We start from the raw sequence: 6,982 nt of genomic DNA, 5'->3' as shown, positions 1-6,982 counted from the left end.
AAACAGCTCCTCAATTTCTTTAAGATTTATATCAGATGAATATAGAATCCTAGAATATGACACTAATTTTTAATCTCATGATTTTTCAATTGAAGAAAACAAATAAAAAATTACATTTTTTAATCTAACAAAATTCATGACCAGAAAACAAAGAGTTGGACTCTCTTGTGCTTAAAAAACCCAACCTTTCTAAAAATGTATCTCTGGAAAACTTATTTCTGCAAATGCTTGAAGAGCATAAACAAGCACCACAAAATACCAAAACCATGTAACATCAAGATTATAGCAAAAAAATTATATAAAAAGTATAGAGATAGAAATGAATTGGAGAAATAAATTTTAATTTCAAAGGAAGCACTTAAAGCACAAAAATTTGCAGTTAAGATTACCCAAGAACTTTCACTTTGCCTATCTAGTAATTCCAGCTTCCCACTTTCCCATCTGTTTCACCAGCTTATTTTTGGCTCAGGATCTGGATGTTTCAGAGAAAAAGAATTTATTGCCCTCTTATCATAAGAAACAAACTTCTTCCTGCCTCCAAGGCGCTGTTAGGATTAGAAGAAAGAAGTGGATGATGACCAGACAGAATCCTGTATTTGAATGGAATTTATGCATCATGTATGAAGTGTATGACTATGCAACAGGCTATTGCTTTTAAAGGTTAATCCTTTGTTAACGGGGGTCCTTTTTCGGGCTCATGCTGCCCAGAAAAAGGTACCCGGACGTCCGTAACTCTTTGTTTTTGTTGTCTCATATTGTCCTAATTCAAATTGTCCAAATTATTGTTACTCTAATTGTATTACTATTTTTACAACCATTTTATTACTATTAAACTTTCAAAAATTTTAAAAGCAAGTGATTGGCGTTTTTCACACCAGTCTGTTAGATGAAAATTATCAAAAGATTTTTGTGAGTTTTCTAATTTTGGCATTAATGCTGGCGAATTTTCAGGGTTTACTGTCTAATTTTGGGTCGAGAAATCTGTCCCAAACACTGAGGGGACTCTGGAGCTATTTGGGAACAGTTCTTTTTCGAAATTCTTTTGTGTTGGGATCAAAGGGCTGGCATTTGCAGGGGCAAAATAATTCTCTGTCTGTCCTGTATTTATTAAAGCAGCTGTCATATTCCAACCTCCTCCTCCTCCTCCTCCTCCTCGCACAGTTTGTGTGCACGGATGTGGCTGTGCAGATGAATCGTGACACAAAGTAGTCCCACTGGGTGCTAGGAGTGTGGAAGGCGAAAACGCAGAGTCACACCAGGTATCGGTTGCTCAGGGTTATGCGCTGCAGAGGGATCTCTCGGTGCCCGGCAGAGGGAGAGACGCGGAAGGATATATGCAAGGCGCTGCGGTTTTCACCTGCTGTGGTGCCGGCTGCGGCCGTGGAAGGGAACGCCGGGATGCCCATGGTTGCACGCCATCCAGCAGCTCTGAAGCGGGAGGGTGCGGTGGGGAAGGCGCGGCTCGGCCCCGCCATGCAGCGGCGGCGGCAGGAGAGGGGAAGCGACCACGGGCGGCACTGACGGGAGGCTGAGCTGGAGCGCCGTGGCGCCGGCACGGGGTGCCTTGGGTGGCTGGGGCGCCCCGGTGAGACAGTCATTAAAACACCCTAAACATTATTTTAAAAGCCCTTAAAAAGCCCTAAAGGTATCCTAAACATTTCCAGAGAATTCCTAAAAAACTCCTGCAAAAAAACCCCTAAAATATCCCTAAAAATCCCTGAAAAATCACCTGAAAGACCCTAAAAAACTGTTTAACCCCTACCTGTAACACTGTGGCCTCGAAACATCATCTCTACCTATTAATTGGGTAACTGCAAGACCCTCAAACACCAACACAATCACCAGCTTGAGTTGGTCTGGACAGCACCAAATAAAATAAAATAAAAAGCTTTATAAATAGAAAAATTAAAAATAAAAGTTAAATAAAAAATAAAATACAAAAATAAAATAAATAATTTTAAAATGGGAAAATAAAAAAAATTAAATAAAATAGAAAATTAAAAAAATAAAAAGCTTTAAAAATAGAAAAATTAAGAATAAAAATTTTAAAAATTTTAAAATAAAATAAATGCTTTAAAAATAGAAAACTTAAAACTAAAAATTAAATAAAATTTAAAAAAATAAAAGAAATGCTTTAAAAATAGAAAGATCAAAAATAATTGAATAAAAAATAAAAAATAAAACAAATGCTTTAAAAATAAAAAAATCAAAACTAAAAATTAAATAAAAAATTAAATTAAATAAAATAAATGCTTTAAAAATAGAAAAAGCAAAAAATAAAAATGAAATAAAAAAAATGAAAAAAGAAAATAAATAGTTTAAAAATAAAAAAAAACCCCTAAAAATGAAATAAAAATAAAATTAAAAAAATAAAATAAATGCTTTAAAAATTAAAAAAATTAAAAAAATTAAAAATAAAAACTAAATAAAAAATAAAATTAAAAACATAAAAAGCTTTAAAAATAGAAAAATCAAAAATAAAAATTAAAAAAAAAATAAAATGCTTTAAAAAAAGAAAGATCAAAAATAATTGAATAAAAAATAAAAAATAAAACAAATGCTTTAAAAATAAAAAAATCAAAACTAAAAATTAAATAAAAAATTAAATTAAAAAAATAAAATAAATGCTTTAAAAATAGAAAAAGGAAAAAATAAAAATGAAATAAAAAATAAAATGAAAAAAGAAAATAAATAGTTTAAAAATAAAAAAATTAAAAATGAAATAAAAATAAAATTAAAAAAATAAAATAAATGCTTTAAAAATTAAAAAAATTAAAAATAAAAGTTAAGAAAAAAATAAAATTAAAAACATAAAAAGCTTTAAAAATAGAAAAATCAAAAATAAAAATTAAAAAAAAAATAAAATGCTTTAAAAATAGAAAGATCAAAAATAATTGAATAAAAAATAAAAAATAAAACAAATGCTTTAAAAATAAAAAAATCAAAACTAAAAATTAAATAAAAAATTAAATTAAAAAAATAAAATAAATGCTTTAAAAATAGAAAAAGCAAAAAATAAAAATGAAATAAAAAATAAAATGAAAAAATAAAATAAATAGTTTAAAAATAAAAAAATTAAAAATGAAATAAAAATAAAATTAAAAAAATAAAATAAATGCTTTAAAAATTAAAAAAATTAAAAATAAAAGTTAAGATAAAAATAAAATTAAAAAAATAAAAAGCTTTAAAAATAGAAAAATCAAAAATAAAAAAAAAAAAAAAAAAGCTTTAAAAATAGAAAGATCAAAAATAATTGAATAAAAAATAAAAAATGAAACAAATGCTTTAAAAATAAAAAAATCAAAACTAAAAATTAAATAAAAAATTAAATAAAAAAAAATAAATGCTTTAAAAATAGAAAAAGCAAAAAATAAAAATGAAATAAAAAATAAAATGAAAAAAGAAAATAAATAGTTTAAAAATAAAAAAATTTAAACTAAAAATGAAATAAAAATAAAATTAAAAAAATTTTAAAAATGCTTTAAAAATAAAAAAATCAAAACTAAAAATTAAATAAAAAATTAAATTTAAAAAATAAAATAAATGCTTTAAAAATAGGAAAAGCAAAAAATAAAAATGAAATAAAAAATAAAATGAAAAAAGAAAATAAATAGTTTAAAAATAAAAAAATAAAACTAAAAATGAAATAAAAATAAAATTAAAAAAATAAAATAAATGCTTTAAAATTAAAAAAATAAATAAAAAATAAATAAAAAATAAAATTAAAAAAATAAAAGGCTTTAAAAATAGAAAAATCAAAAATAAAAAAAAATAAAATGCTTTAAAAATAGGTAAAGCAAAAATAAAAATGTAAAAAAAAAATTAAAAAAAAAAAAAATAAATGGTTTATAAATAGAAAACTGAAAACTAAAAATTAAATTAAAAATAAAATAAAAAAATTAAAAAAGCTTTAAAAATAGCTAAATCAAAAATAAAAATTAAATAAAAAGTAAAAAAAAAAAGCTTTAAAAATAAAAAATCAAAACTAAAAATTAAGATAAAAATAAAAATAAAAAAATAAAATAAATCCTTTAAAAATAGAAAAATTAAAACTAAAAATTAAATAAAAAATAAAATTAAAACAATAAAGAAAAAAGCTTTAAAAATAGAAAAATTAAAAATAAAAATAAAAGATAAAATAAAATAAAAACCTTAAAAATAGAAAAATTAAAAATAAAAATTAAATAAAAATAAAATTAAAAAAATAAAATTGATTAAAAATTAATAAAAAACAAAATAAAATCCGTAAAGTGGTGTAAAGTACCATAAAAGTTCCATAAAAGGTAGTGTCGTAAAGCGCGACTGTCGTAAAACTGCACCTTTTACGACACTCGCGCTTTACGACAGTTTTGCGACAGTCGCGCTTTACGGCACCTTTTACGACAGTCGCGCTTTACGGCACCCTTTATGACACTTTACGACAGTCGCGCTTTACGGCACCTTTTACGACAGTCGCGCTTTACGGCACCCTTTACGACACTTTACGACAGTCGCGCTTTACGGCACCTTTTACGACAGTCGCGCTTTACGGCACCTTTTACGACAGTCGCGCTTTACGGCACCTTTTACGACACTTTACGACAGTCGCGCTTTACGGCACCTTTTGCGACAGTCGCGCTTTACGGCACCTTTTGCGACAGTCGCGCTTTACGGCACCTTTTACGACAGTCGCGCTTTACGGCACCTTTTACGACACTTTACGACAGTCGCGCTTTACGGCAGTTTTGCGACAGTCGCGCTTTACGGCACCTTTTACGACAGTCGCGCTTTACGGCACCTTTTACGACAGTCGCGCTTTACGGCAGTTTTGCGACAGTCGCGCTTTACGGCACCTTTTACGACAGTCGCGCTTTACGGCACCTTTTACGACACTTTACGACAGTCGCGCTTTACGGCACCTTTTGCGACAGTCGCGCTTTACGGCACCTTTTGCGACAGTCGCGCTTTACGGCACCTTTTACGACAGTCGCGCTTTACGGCACCTTTTACGACACTTTACGACAGTCGCGCTTTACGGCACCTTTTGCGACAGTCGCGCTTTACGGCACCTTTTACGACAGTCGCGCTTTACGGCAGCTTTTGCGACAGTCGCGCTTTACGGCACCTTTTGCGACAGTCGCGCTTTACGGCACCTTTTACGACAGTCGCGCTTTACGGCACCTTTTACGACACTTTACGACAGTCGCGCTTTACGGCACCTTTTGCGACAGTCGCGCTTTACGGCACCTTTTACGACAGTCGCGCTTTACGGCAGCTTTTACGACAGTCGCGCTTTACGGCACCTTTTACGACAGTCGCGCTTTACGGCACCTTTTACGACAGTCGCGCTTTACGGCACCTTTTACGACACTTTACGACAGTCGCGCTTTACGGCACCTTTTGCGACAGTCGCGCTTTACGGCACCTTTTACGACAGTCGCGCTTTACGGCAGCTTTTACGACAGTCGCGCTTTACGGCACCTTTTACGACAGTCGCGCTTTACGGCACCTTTTACGACACTTTACGACAGTCGCGCTTTACGGCACCTTTTGCGACAGTCGCGCTTTACGGCACCTTTTGCGACAGTCGCGCTTTACGGCACCTTTTGCGACAGTCGCGCTTTACGGCACCTTTTACGACAGTCGCGCTTTACGGCACCTTTTACGACAGTCGCGCTTTACGGCACCTTTTGCGACAGTCGCGCTTTACGGCACCTTTTGCGACAGTCGCGCTTTACGGCACCTTTTACGACACTTTACGACAGTCGCGCTTTACGGCAGTTTTGCGACAGTCGCGCTTTACGGCACCTTTTACGACAGTCGCGCTTTACGGCACCTTTTACGACAGTCGCGCTTTACGGCAGTTTTACGACAGTCGCGCTTTACGGCACCTTTTACGACAGTCGCGCTTTACGGCACCTTTTACGACAGTCGCGCTTTACGGCACTTTTTACGACAGTCGCGCTTTACGGCACCACCTTTTGTGCAACTTTTATGGTACTTTACATCATTTTTAGTTTTTATTTCGTTTTTCATTTATTTTTAATTAATTTTTTTTTATTTTATTTTTAAAATTTTATTTATATTTTAAATTTTTCTATTTTTAAAGCTTTTTATTTTTTTATATTTTTTATTTTTATTTTATTTATATTTTTGATTCTTCTATTTTTAATATTTTTATTTTATTTTTTTAATTTTATTTTTATTTTATTTTTATTTTTTTATTTTTAAAGCTTTTTTTTCGATTTTTATTTAATTTATATTTTTAATTTTTCTATTTTTAAAACTTTTTTGTTTATTTTTTTAATTTTATTTTTTATTTTGTTTTTATTTTTATTTTTTAATTTTATTTTTTGATTTTATTTTTTTAATTTTTCTACTTTTAAAGCTCTTTTTTATTTTTTAATTTTATTTTTATTTTTAATTTTTCTATTTTTAAAGCTTTTCAGTATTTTTAATTTTTTTTTTCTATTTTTAAAGCTTTTTATTTTATTTTTTATTTTATTTTTTATTTTGTTTTTATTTTTAATTTTTCTATTTTTAGAGCTTTTTATTTTTTTATTTTTTAATTTTATTTTTATTTTTAATTTTTCTATTTTTAAAGCTTTTTAGTTTTTTTAATTTTTTTTCTATTTTTAAAGCTTTTTATTTTATTTTTTATTTATTTTTTATTTTGTTTTTATTTTTAATTTTTCTACTTTTAAAGCTTTTTATTTTTTTATTTTTTAATTTTATTTTTATTTTTAATTTTTCTATTTTTAAAGCTTTTTAGTTTTTTTTAAATTTTTTTTCTATTTTTAAAGCTTTTTATTTTATTTTTTATTTTGTTTTTATTTTTAATTTTTCTATTTTTACAGCTTTTTATTTTTTTAAAAATTTTTTTTCTATTTTTAAAGCTTTTTAGTTTATTTTTTTTCATTTTTTATTTAATTTATATTTTTAATTTTTCTATTTTTAAAGCTTTTTTGTTTATTTTTTTAATTTTATTTTTTATTTTGTTTCT

Source organism: Molothrus aeneus, chromosome 9, assembly GCF_037042795.1.
Source record: "Molothrus aeneus isolate 106 chromosome 9, BPBGC_Maene_1.0, whole genome shotgun sequence".
Taxonomy (NCBI): Eukaryota; Metazoa; Chordata; class Aves; order Passeriformes; family Icteridae; genus Molothrus; species Molothrus aeneus.
Note: the sequence above shows the minus strand (reverse complement) of the source record.